Source organism: Cajanus cajan, chromosome 9, assembly GCF_000230855.2.
Source record: "Cajanus cajan strain Asha chromosome 9, NIPB_CcT2T_4, whole genome shotgun sequence".
In the NCBI taxonomy this organism is placed as follows: Eukaryota; Viridiplantae; Streptophyta; class Magnoliopsida; order Fabales; family Fabaceae; genus Cajanus; species Cajanus cajan.
The window spans coordinates 24,664,053-24,676,878 of NC_138525.1; the positions used below are offsets into that span (position 1 = coordinate 24,664,053).

Sequence of the window (12,826 nt, forward strand, 5' to 3'; positions counted from 1 at the left end):
AAGAATAGGAGTAGGGGAAACCAAAAGGTAATGAGAAACATGAGAATGACTTACGTGAGACCCTGTCAATAAAGTCTTTAACGTATTTTTAGATCTGTTCGTCAAAAGAGAGACAAAACAACAAGAGTGATGAGTGGAGGCACAAGTGCTGTCAAAGAGCTTGAAAATGAGGGTTGAAAGTTAGCACCAGGCTACTAATGATGGAGGGCACACACAAGCAAAAATAATCAATAATAGAAAGGAACGTTATGTGAAAAAGGAATAAACAAAAAGATGTTATATTTGAAAAAAAAAATTATATAAGTATTTTACAAAATATTTAAATATAATAATTTTAAAAAAAATATATCTAAAAATAATTTTCCTATTTATAATATTTATGTGAATCATATTCCAGAAATTACAAAATAAAAATAAATATTTTCTTAGAAATAAAATATATCTGAAAAAAATTATATAACTATTTAACAAAATAATAGTTTTGAACCGGTAGATGCAAAAAATTAAGTAAAAAGTTAGGAGAATCAAAATATAAAAAAAAAACCAAACATAAGCGAATCGGTTATGGAAAAAGTAAAAAAAAACGTAAGATAATCCGTGAAGAAAAAGTTAGGAGATTAAAACAAATACACACTTTCTCTTCTCTACTATTATTAACTAAGTAAATGCGTTCACCTTGCTCAATAGTATTTTTTCTTTTTTTATTTCTTATTTCTTATTTTTTACCCCCAAAGGAAAGAGATTAAAACAAATAATATTAAAAAATGAATAGTACCAAGGTGGAGAGAGAGAAAGTGTGCATAGAATTGTGTGGGCGTTGGTAAACGGGTGATGTATTGTTGTTGTAGTGGTTGCTGTAACGGATTGATGGGTTCTGTAAAGGAATGATGGTTTCACTTTTTAAAAATTAAAATTAAAATTAAAAGCAATGATGTGGTTGAGATGACATTTTGTGATTGGAGGGACAGGAATTAGAGATAGGGATCGGAGACAAAAGATTTCTCCTAAATATCTTTTAGCAAATTAGCACTTTTTTTTATATTATTATTACAATGGACAAATTGCAACAACTTTTGAAGGGATCAAGTTTGAGTGTGATGTTCCAAAATCACTTAGGATTATTAAAGCCATCACACTTAATACCCTTGAGAAAAAAAATCATGAGAAAATTAGAGCCAAATGAAGAAGTTTGAAGAGTGTCAAAGACTCATTATCAACACCATATATTCGTACGGCATGATAGTATTACATACCAAGTTATGGAACTTCTACAAGATGATGAAGCAGCAACAATGTTTTCCATGTACACCCAATTTGCAACCCTTGGTCCTATTGGGCTATATACTATGTTGGTAAGTCCAACGACAAAATTAGTTTGCTTACGCTCACCAAGATCCATTGACCAAATCATAGTCAACTTTAAACAATCGAACCATTATTTACCCTCAATAACACGAAACTCTATCAAGCAAAATTTGTTTCTCTTTTCTTTATCATGTTTTACTTTTTGTTATGTTTAAATTGTGTTATGCTCGACAATTTATATTATGTTATATTTATTCTGTGTTGTGGCTTCAACTATAGTGAGTGAAGAATTTAAAATACATAACATAAATATATTTTCATGTTTTTTGTCATGGATACTAAAACTTAATCATCTTATAAATAAGGAAAGATGCTTTCATTTTGTTTTGTATAATAGAAATATGTTTCCAAGTAATGATATTTTAAAGAGAGAAAAATCATAAATAAGTAGAATGTGGTTAAGTAAAAAAGGAGGTGGGATTATTGGTGGCCACTATATATTATTATATAATAAAAAATGATCTTGGCCACATGTCAATCTTTTACCAAAAATTTTCTAACTCAATTTCTTTCTTTGATCATAGTCTTTCGGTTCCTTTTGAACACTGCACATATGATGATATAAAATTGTATTTCTTCTGATCTAAAACACTCTTACTAGAAGAGCGAGACAACGTCCGTGCTTCCCAACCATTTAATTGTTAAACATTTAGTATCTCACTTATTTTAAAACCAAGTTTATTTAAATTTATTTTATTTAATAATTTATATCTTACATCAAATTTTTTAATTATTAAATTAAATTTTTTTAATATATAAATCAAATTTATAATATTTTAAAAAAATTTAAAATTATTTAATATGTTATTTTATTAATTCAAATTAATAAATAACTATAAAAATATTTTTATGCATTAATTTGAATTAATAAAATAAAATTTCAAATAATTTTAAAATTTTGTAAACTTAATCATCAATACATACAATTCTTTAACAAATCATAAATGATATAAGCATAACTATGATATTTAACTATTTTAATCTTATAATTTCTTTGTCCATCTTCCCTGTATAAAACATTCACCTTTAAAATCTAGTTTTTTTTTAAAAGAAATTGGGTCTTGATAAACTTCTTCAAAAGTACTTACGGGAAGTAAAATAGGAAGGAAAAATGAATTTTAATCTAATAGTTTCTTTTTTCATCTTTCTAAGAGAAAACATTCACCTTTTAAATCTAGTTTATTAAAAGAAATTAGGTCTAATTGGATAAATTTCTTCATAAGTACTTCTAGAAAATAAAATAGAAGAAAAAATAAAATAAAATTCTCTATTAGTTTATACATAAGTTAATTTGTAGAAATTTTCTCATGTATTTTCTTCAAAACAATTTCAAATTAACTTATATAAGTTTATTATAATTTATAAAGAAACTCATTTCTTTTTTTCTTCTTATTTTTTTTCTCCCAAAAGTGTTTTTGGACAAATTAATACAAACATACCTATAGTTGCAACCGTCTAGAATGTTAAATTACTAAGGTATTTTGGAAAAAGGGAAGTAGAGGAGAAGAATAAAGACGAGAAGTCTGTGAAAGTTTTTATGAGACTCACACAAAAAAACTTACCCTCTAAAATGAGGGGAAGTTGGTTAAACAAAAATAAAAATAAAAATAAATAATGAATATAATTTTTATTTATTAAATTTAAAATAAAGGGATGATTATGTTATATAATATATATATAATAAAGTAAAAATAATAATAATAAATATAATAAAAATATTTATTTTTAAAATAAAATTATTTATAAAAAAATATATTTATTTATTTAAATAATAATAATTTATTTATTTGTTTATTAAAAATTATTTATAAAAATAATTAACTTCCACTTCATTTCTCTTCTATTTTTCTCTTGTCAAATAATTTATTTTCACTTTATTTCTTTACACTTCACTTTTCTTCTATTCTCTTCATTTCTTTCAAGTGTTAATAGATTTTGTTCATCTCTCCCCCATATCTCTAGTGCTTTTTTATAACTATTTAAACCATGAGGGACACGTCTTCCAACATATTCATGTATACATAAATTAAGGACTCATCACTTAAAAAATTTTTTTTGAAAGGTTTAGGGTTTTTGAAAGTTTTAAAGTTTTTTTTTTATCAGAAAAAGAAAACTTTTTTTAAGCTCTTCTAAACCTGTTACCGAGTAACCCCAAGCGTGTGGTTCAGCGGTAGGGGTTGATTCACCTTAAGCAAGGTCAGGAGTTCGAATCCTGCCTTGTGTATGCAGCCGCGTTAAATCTTGGGGCCAGCTATCCCATCCTTTGAGGTGCCTCCAACGTAGCGAGGAGATTAGTCACTACTGTCGACGGTGGATACTCCAGGGACGAAAAAAAAAAAAAAAAAAAACCTGTTACCGAGTACTTGTACAAAGTAAATTTAGGGATATGCTTCACAGCATTTAAGCAATAACGGTGCATCCGTATAATGTGAGTGAACATTCCAGCTTAACCAATTTATTCTAATCATTACTAACACAATTCAGTTATATATAAAAAAATGGATTGTTTTTTGGTTTCGTCCGCCATCCCACCTAATCAATTTTTAAGATTTATTTTTCATAAAATCTTAAGTATTTGCAGGTTTCGTCGTTTCCATCGCTTCTCGATTAATGGTTAGGTCCGAATTCTACAATGGAGCCTCTCTCATATCTAATAATTAATAATATTTTTTTAGAATATTTATTTGTTTTTTCTTGAATCAATGTTCTCAGTTTTTTTTTTTATTCAGAGCTCTTAATTTGTTTATGTTACGAATATATTCATAAATATATGAATATATATTTAAATTGATGCTTTATTACACTACCTTTTATGAGATGACCCATAGACCTTTACATATTAGAATTCTATATCATTAATATACTTTTCTTTCTTTCTTTCACCCCTTCATTTATCCATATATTCTTAATTGCTTTACAACTAATAATAATATTTTTTTGTTTTTTTTTTTTCTGCTGCACAATATTTTAGTTGCTATAATTATTAATTATATTATCAATATATATATATATATATATCATCTTTTTTTTATTGTTTGTTTTGACTAGCTCTTTAGATCTAGATAATACGAAGCAATGCGTTGGTTATTCATTCTTTTTTTTTTATACTATGAATCGGTTTTTTTTTTTTTTTGTTAAAATTGAAACATTCTAAATAAACTAACGAGTCGCACACTAAGCATAGCAATATTATCAATATCAAATGATTAATTTAATTTTTTAGTCAATTCAATCTTATAAAATTTAAAAGTTTTTGGGAATCAAAATCGAATAATTTTTCATTTTTTTAATATAGGACATTAAAGATAAAGAAAAATATGTTATTCTTTATTTAGAAATATCCAAACTTTGATTCCTAAAACCCCATAAATAGTTCGAACTGTATAGCAACAATAATCAATTTTAGCTCGAATGGTTTGTAGACGAACCCTACCCTCTCTGATCCACTCAACACGTGCAATTTCTTTTCCATCGATACGTCCTGCAATTTGTATTTGAACTCCTTTTGTACCCGCTTGTTCGGTTAATATCTCCTTTCTATTAATTAAATTTATTTCATTCAATAATTAATCTTATATTTTATATTAAATTTTATCGAATAAATCCTTAAATTAATAATTTTATTGAATAAGTTTACAAAATTTTTAAAAAAATTTAAAATTTTTTAATAATTCTTTATATAAATTTAAAATTTTCTTACTTATGTCTTCCGCTTCTCACTCTCAAGTAGAATAAATATTTCCTTACTTTCTTTGTCATGTTCTTTCTTCCTCTGTTTCTGTACACAGATTTTCTACAATTTTTTTTTTATCTGTGATGGATTGGATTTCACAAAGTTGGTAGCATTTAAATTTGTCAATTGGTGCGTATTTAAATAACTATTTAAGAAGTGAGCCACTTTTTTTTGTTCTTGGGGTGTAGGTGACAAAGTGAAACAAGTTTTCCATCCTCCGCTTCTTGTTTGTATTACTATTTTCGAATTCAAACGTGTGCTCTTTTTTCTTCAATCTCCACCGAAACAGCACATTTTGAGAAGCAACATATTCGCCTAGAAAGCTTTGTTCGATCACTTATCAACTCAACACTCTTGTTTTTACATTTGTTGCTATATGCTTACAATGTTTATGGACTAATCTCGCTTCGGAAGCATATGTTGCTATTTATTAACGAAGTTAATTTCAATCCAACAAAGTAAAGGAAGAGAAGAGATAACAAAAAGAAAAACTTAGATAGTTCCATTTCACAAGCTGTTGGCTTTTGCAGACCCCACTGACATTCTGTTGATGGCTGTTGGGACCATTGGTGCCATTGGAAATGGTTTGGCTTTGCCTCTCACGGTATTACCATTAGGTCAAATCATCAATAGCTTTGGCAGTAACCATCAAAACTCAAACGTAGTGGAAGAAGTATCCAAGGTATAACAAAACTATGGCACTGACTAATAAATAAATGTACAAAATTTAGATTCACTTCTTTTCGTGTTGTCTGAGTTATTTTTCAATAACAATTAGAGTTTTACTTCAGTTATCTGCGTAGTAAAAGTTTGTGTTAAATGATTATGAGATCAAACTCTAATTCTAATCCAAGAACAACACAAACAATATCCAAAAAAATATTATGGTTTTAATTGGTCGGTGAGATTTGTCTTGATTTTGTGAATACACTTTGAAGCCATGTTAGAAATTATGGTAAACTTTGGTTGTTTACTTGGCAATAGGATCTGGGATGGCAGCATTTCTGCTTAAGTATATTTTACAATTAAGATCACTGAAGTTTATACTGATTATTAAAACATTCAAGTTTTCTAGACACTGAAGTTGAGAGAACCATTTCATTATTCAGAGGTGACTAGTTGGATGGTGACGGGGGAGAGACAGGTTGCAAGGATAAGAGGATTGTATTTGAAAACTATTCTGAGACAAGATCGATGTTGTTTCTTTGATACGGAAACAAGCACAGGAGGTTGTAGAAAGGATGTCGGGGATATGGTCCTCATACAAGATGTCATCCATATCATAATTGTTTCATGAGAATGATTCTACGTTGTAACATATCACCCGTACCTTCTCATGAATCACTAATTACAAAGCTAACGACAATGTTCAAACCTAAAACATTGTACATGTAATTTTAACTCTCATCACTAAGTGTACCCTAATGATTCATGAGAAAGGTACCGGTGGTGATATGCTAAAACATAGATATAATTCACAAGAAACAATTATGATCAAGTGAGATAGAATTATTATGAGTGACATTCACATGAAACAATTTTGATCAAGTGAGATAGAATTATCAATAGTGATAAAACTCTTTCACTGAGTATATAAGTTATTGCATTCCCTTTAGAAGCATAAAATAAAGCCACTTGGAATGTGCTGAATATTTGCTTTTATGAACAGGTTGGGACATTTATGCAGTTAATAACAACATTCATTGGGGATTCGTGATAGCATTTGTGAAAGGGTGGCTTCTTACTGTTGTCATGTTGTCCATTCTTCCACTTCTTTTTTTTGTCGGATGCTGCTCTAGCCCTCATTATAGGGAGGATGGCTTCTCAAGGTTAAGAGCTAATGCAAAAGCTGCACATGTGGTTGAACAGACAATTGGCTCAATAAGAACTGATGTCGGAAACCTAATGCTTTGTTTGGATTTGAGGATGGAAAAAGGGAGAGTGGAAAAGGAGGGATTTGAAAGGAAAGTGAGTGGAAAGTGAGGTTGTTTGGATTAAGGGAAAGTGAGTGGAAAGACTAGAGAAAATTTGTAAAAGTTTGTGAGTGAATTGATTGATGTACTAGATAAAAATAAATTTTTTAATTGATGATTTTGTAAGATTACTATTTTGCCCTTAGATTAAAAAAAATTATAATTATTCTAATTAAAAGATAAATATAAAAATTTTAACTAAAAAATAAATATAAAATCTTAATTTAAAAATAATTTAATTTAAATATTTGCTTTAAATTTAATGATAAAATTAATTTAAGATTCTTTTTTAATTTTATTATTAGCAGTTTTATAATATAAATAAATATTATTATTATTTTAATAGGTATAATTTATTAAAAAATAATAAATAATGATAATAATAATAATAATAAATATTAGAAAAATAATAAGAATCATAATAAATAATAATGATATTAATTATAATAAATAATAATAATATTTATAATAATAAATAATAATAACAAAATATATTATGATAATTATATTTTCTAACATTATTTTAAATGTTTATGAAAGTGGTATTATTTTAATTTTATAAACATGCATTACTTTATTTTTTTTTATATTTCCACTTTTTGATGTCAATATTTAAATAATAGAATTTTCTTAATATAAAAAAAATGTACAATAAAATTTTTGAAAGTTAATTAATAAATTAAAAAAATTGATAAATCATTGAGATAAATTAGAATGAAATGAACATACATTTGTTAATTGTACAAGTTAATTTTTACTAATTAAAAAATTAAGAAATTTTTAACATTACAAAGTAAATGGGTAATAACATATTTGTAAAATAGAACAGAAAATACAATTCAGTTATCAATTAAGTAAAGAATAATTAAATATGACATAAAATAATAGAAATGAAAAATGTTGCAACTAAATAAAACATATTTAAAAATTTCATATCCAGAACGGCCCGTTCTTAGATCAGAATGGCCCGTTCTGGGATTACAAATTAACCTACAACGGCCATGTGTGTAATGGCCTGTTCCCAAAGTGGAACGGCCCGTTTCCAAAGTGGAACGGCCCGTTTCCAAAGTGGAACGGTTTGTTCTGAGTTTGCATATTGCTCATAAAATCCAGTTTGGGAACGGACCATTCTCAATTCGCCTGGAAGCGAAAATGTGCCACCATAATCGATTATGTAGCATGCATAATCGATTATGTGGCATGCATAATCGATTATGCTTCATTCCTACCCTCCCTCATGCATAAAGAAAAATGAAGCTTACCTACAATGGCACAGTCCTTGCATGCATGGGGCAGGGGTATTATCGGGTTTTCACAATTCTTACGTGGCTTTCATCTCTTTTCTTCACAGTTTCGCGAGGACATTCTCCTACTTTTCTTTGCCTTTTTTTCGTTGCAAATCAGCGGAAACAAACATGAAAAAACTTCGCTTTTCTTCTCCTTTCATTTGTCGTGAACAGTAAATCAGCGAAAACAAACAGGGGCTAAGGTCCTGTTTAAGAAAATTTCTCCGGAATTTAGAAGAGAAAAATAAGAAGAAAAAATAAAACAAGATCTTCCATATACTAAAATTAGTGTATGTTATGCATAAATTAATTTATAAACTCTCTCTTATTAGTTTTTCCAAAATCTTATTTTTAATTCATCTATAAGTTAGTTTTAGTTTATAAAAAAATTTATTTTAATTTTCCTTCCTATTTTTCTATCTCTCTTTGAAGTGTTTAAAAACCTTATCCAAACAGACGTGAGCAGATATATGGGAAATTCTATAATTTATTGTAGTGACATGATAAATAATCATATTTTTTCACTGTTTAAATTTCCAAGTTGCATCCTTTCCCGGGGAAAAGCAAGCAGTATCTAGTTATAGAAAATTTCTTGTAGATGCTTACAAATCAGGAATTCATGAAGGTTTCATAGATGGAGTGGGTGTAGGCACAGTTGTGTTTGTTGTTTTCTGTAGTTATGGTTTCGCTGCATGGTTTGGCGCAAAGATGATAATGGAAAAATACAATGGGGGCGCGGTGATTAATGTGATTGCTGCCATGCTAACTGCTTCAATGTAAGTAGATTTTGTACTTGGTGTATTATTTCTTCTGCTATGGAAGTTTTACAATTCATTGTTTTTTCATCAAAACCAACACAAGCATACAACTATGAAGATAAATAGATTCATACCTCAACTTATTTACATCATTTTTGTTTTTTTTTTATATTTTAGGTCTCTTGGAAAGGCATCCCCTAGCATGAGTGCTTTTGTTGCAGGTCAGGCTGCAGCTTACAAAATGCTTCAAACAAATGAAAGGAGCCCACAGAGATAGATTCTTATGATCCAAATGGAAAAATATTAGAGGATATTCAAGGAGAAAAAGAGTTAAGGGGTGTTTGTTTCATTTGTCCAGCCAGGCCTGAGGAACTCATATTTAATGGATTCTCTCTTCATAGACCTTGTGGCACAACTGCAGCATTAGTTGGAGAAAGTGGAAGTGGAAAGTCTACAGTTATCAGTTTGGTAGAAAGATTCTATGATCCACAGGCAGATGAAGTTCTTATTGATGGCATCAACATGAAAGAATTTCAGCTCAGCTGGATCAGAGGGAAAATTGGCCTTGTTAGGAGCTGGTGTTGTTTGCATCTAGCATTGAGGATAACTATGGAAAAGAGGGAGCAACAATTGAAGAGATAAGATCAGCATCTGAACTCGCTAATGATGCTAAGTTCATTGATAAACTTCCACAGGTTATATGCTCTAGCCATTAGTACTTTAATTTCCAAAAGTCTGTTTGGATAAGTTTCTTTAAAAGCACTTTTAGGTGAGAAAAAATTGAAATAAACTTCTCAATAAGCTAAACTAACTTATTCATGAGTAAAAACTAAGATTTTAAAGAAGTTAATAGGAGAGAACTTCTAAAAACTAATTTATGTACATGTTAATAATATCTTATAGAGAAATTTATTTCCTTTTTCCTTCCAATTTTTCTCTCTTAAAAGTGCTTCTGGACCCAAAGAAACCTTAATCTTGGAACTTGTCAAGTAACCTTGAGCTTTTCATATTTTATCTTTGCATGAAGGGATTGAGCACAATGGTTGGTGAGCATGGAACTCAGCTCTCTAGTGGGCAGAAGCAACGTATTGCCATTGCAAGAGCAATCCCGAAAAATCTGAAAATTCTACTTCTAAAAGAAGCCACAAGTGCACTTGACGCAGAGTCTGAAAGAATAGTGCAAGAAGCCCTAGACAGGATCATGGTCAACAAAACTAATGTTGTTGTGGCACATCGCTTGAGCACAGTGAGGAATGCTGATAACATTGTTGTCATTCATGGAGGGAAAATAGTTGAGAAAGGTACCACACAAGTTCATTGAAAACGTGTTTTTTCAATTTCCATTGATTCAACAGTTGATCTTATGGAGCCTGTGAGACTTAATTATCTCTCCTAACCTTTTCAAAAAAAATATGGAAAACTCTTAAGCAAATCATTACAATTTTGTTTGCATATGTGTTACTACAACTCGTGTGTTTAAGAAAACATGTCATCTTTTTTATTTCCATTGATTCCCAAGTTGATCATCACTACTAGAATTTCTCTTATTACATGCGACTTTTTCTACAAATTTTTCATAAAAATTCGTAGGAAACATTGTTCCTACAAATTTTTCTGCAAAATTTTATCTGCAGGTAATACCTTCGTGGATAATATATTTTTGGTGAATTTTAAAATTCGCAGGAAATTTTCCTGCGAAATTTCTTGCGAAAAAAATTCGTAGGAAAGTTTCTTGCGAATTTTTTCGCAAGAAATTCTGCAGGAATATTTTTTACGAAGAAAATTAAAGAAATTACTATAAATTCTATCAATAATTGAATTCATCCGACGCATTTGTTTCCATGCCTCCAACATATGATACATAATCTTTTAAATTCTAATATTGTAGATTATAAGCCTAACACTCAACCATACAAATCAACTTGTAAGGTAAGTGTTGTCCCGACTTATATACTCTTTAATTGTTTTATTTTCAATCAATGTGGGACTTAAAGTTTTTTTAAAATATTAAACTTATAAATTTCAATATTTTTTTTATTTTTCCTGCGGATTAAAATTTGCAGGAAAAGTTACCTGCAAAATTTTTCTACCATTTAGTAAACATTACTTGCGAATTTATTTTTGCAAGAAAATATGCAAGAAACAAAATAAAATTTTTACAATATTTTCTGCAAATTTTTACATGGAAAAAAATTATATGATTATTAAAATTGTAGCAAAATTTGTAAGAAATATCTGTATATTATTTTTCGCAAATAAATTTGTAAAAAAAATTTGCGAATATTTTTTTGCAGGAAAATTCGCAAAAAATTTCTACGAATATTTTTTTACAAGAAAATTCACAAAAAATTTCTGCGAATATTTTTTTGCAAGAAAATTCGCAGGAAAATGACACTTTTCTAGTAGTGCATATCGAGCCTCTAAAATTTGACTCACCTAAACTTTCATAAATAAATAATAGAAAAAGGGACTAAAAATCTTATGCAAGTCATTTCAGTTTTGCTTGCATATGTTACTATAACTTTGTGGGTTTATTGATCAGGAACACACTCAGAATTACTCAAGGATCCTGAGGGAGCTTACTCTTAACTTACAGGCATACAAGAAGTAAACAAGGAGTCAGAGGAAAATGCAGACCATCACAAGAGTGAACTGAGGACACATCAAAGATCCATTACTAGGGGATCATGTTCATCCATTGAGAGTAGTAGCTGCCACTTATTTTCAGTTTCCTTTGGTGTACCTGATCAGGCTGATCTTGAACATGAAAACTCAATCACAACCTAAAGAAAAACCACAAGAGGTTCCACTTTTCCTTCTTGCTTCCCTCAACAAGCATGAGATTCCAATTCTTCTAATTGGATGTGCAGTTGCCATAGCAGATGGTGTTATACTTCCAATATACGGGGTGCTGATTTCCAGGGCCATCAAGACATTCTAACAACAATTTGATGGGATGAAAAGGACTCCAAGTTTTGGATGCTGATGTGGTGAGATTTGATTATTTAATCATGGATATTAGGTGGGATTTGATTATTTATTGATGAAGGAATTATTAGGATATGTGAGATTTGATTATTTAATGGTGGAATGATTATTGGGATAGGTGAGATTTGATGGTTTAATGGAAGATTAGGTGGTGGTGATTGGTGTAGATTTTGGGTATCAAGAATAATAATGGAATTTGAATTTGAATTTGATATAGGAAAATTTTGGTTGGCACAAAGGTTTTTAGTATAGTAGGAAACATTTTCTACAAATTGAATATGACAAGGTGTATAAGTCTTTTGTAAGGGTGTATGAAAACAAAGATAGATACTTTGAGTATTGTTATATTTAATAAAGACACAAGGTTAAAATTTTGATTGAAGTTTATTATTGATATAAGGGGAAAATTGTAGAAAATAAAGACAACTAAAAACACGTAATTTTTTGTAATTTAAAAGATAATTAAGTAAAATTTCAAAGGGAGATTTCATTTTGAAGACAAGTGTGGGATTTGGTTTATTAAGAAAGCAATCGTTTGTAAGACATAAGACCAAAATGTTAATGGTAATGAAGCATGGTGAAGGAGTGCACAATCTGTTTCAATTAGGTGACGATGTTTGCATTCAGATAAATCGTTGTGTTAAGGAGTGTATAGTGGGATGGTAAAGTGAGAAATTTCATGTTTTTGATGGAAAATGATACACATTTGGCAAGTATACCAAT

The 12,826-nt window shown here is 29.1% G+C and overlaps 1 pseudogene; it reads left to right on the top strand.

Moving 5' to 3' along the window:
* Positions 1 to 1,259: 1,259 nt before the first annotated feature.
* Positions 1,260 to 12,347, top strand: LOC109811064 (ABC transporter B family member 11-like; annotated as a pseudogene).
* Positions 12,348 to 12,826: the final 479 nt, after the last annotated feature.